Source organism: Gymnoscopelus microlampas (genome assembly GCF_963454915.1).
Source record: "Gymnoscopelus microlampas genome assembly, chromosome: 15".
NCBI lineage: Eukaryota > Metazoa > Chordata > Actinopteri > Myctophiformes > Myctophidae > Gymnoscopelus > Gymnoscopelus microlampas.
In genome coordinates, this window is record NC_139952.1 from 10,940,771 (window position 1) to 10,941,489 (window position 719).

The window sequence follows — 719 nt, forward strand, 5'->3', positions numbered from 1 at the left end:
CGGAACCGCTGCCAGTCATGAAAGTATTGGCTTAGGAATGCGACAAAAACAAAAAAAATACTATGAATTCAAGTCTCCATGGGGTGACTAATGATAGAAAAAAAAGTAACATTTTGGGTGAACTATCCCTTTAACAGTCCCTGCAACGAGGCTGGCGGCCTGTGGACTACATATCCCAAGAATCATAGTCGGTCCCTCCTCCTCCTCCTCCTTATTGGCCAGCCTCCCACAAGCTTTCTTGTGTGTATGTGTATGTGTGTATGCCGGGGCAGAGAGAGAGAGAGAGGGAGAGAGAGAGAGGAGCATAGCTTCACAGACACACACACTCCTACCATGCCCACAAACACACAGCCTGCTCTAGTGTTTATGTAGCCTCTCCACTCTCTGCATAGATCACTCTAGTTTTTTTTTCATGATCGCACTATTAGAGCCTTTACGTTCCAAGGATTTAAAACGCGCTTCTTCTCTTCTTGTTGTGGCAGATCGGACCACTTTCATTCTTGCCTATTATACCCAGTGAAGGCTGCTGGCTGGCTGTGGGGGGGATACACACTCACACAACACATCACAACACACAGCACTGTTGTCTGGTAAGTGCACTTCTCTCTCCATATCTCAGCATACTAATCTATGATGATGCTTAAAAGTTACATTATGCGACCGCGTTGCTCTGGTTGATTTCGCCCGTATTGGCGTCTGTGCGCAATGCGCATGCATGT

At 46.7% G+C, this 719-nt stretch overlaps 1 protein-coding gene across 4 annotated transcripts in view; it reads left to right on the forward strand.

Annotated features, from left to right (window-relative positions):
* Positions 1-291: 291 nt before the first annotated feature.
* pag1 (phosphoprotein membrane anchor with glycosphingolipid microdomains 1) overlaps positions 292-719 on the forward strand; it is a 136,447-nt gene continuing 136,019 nt past the window's right edge. For all 4 annotated transcript variants that reach the window (XM_084081351.1, XM_084081350.1, XM_084081352.1 and 1 more), the window contains exon 1: positions 292-590. The gene's annotated coding sequence lies outside the window, so the exon portion shown is untranslated. The remainder of the gene's footprint in view (positions 591-719) is intronic.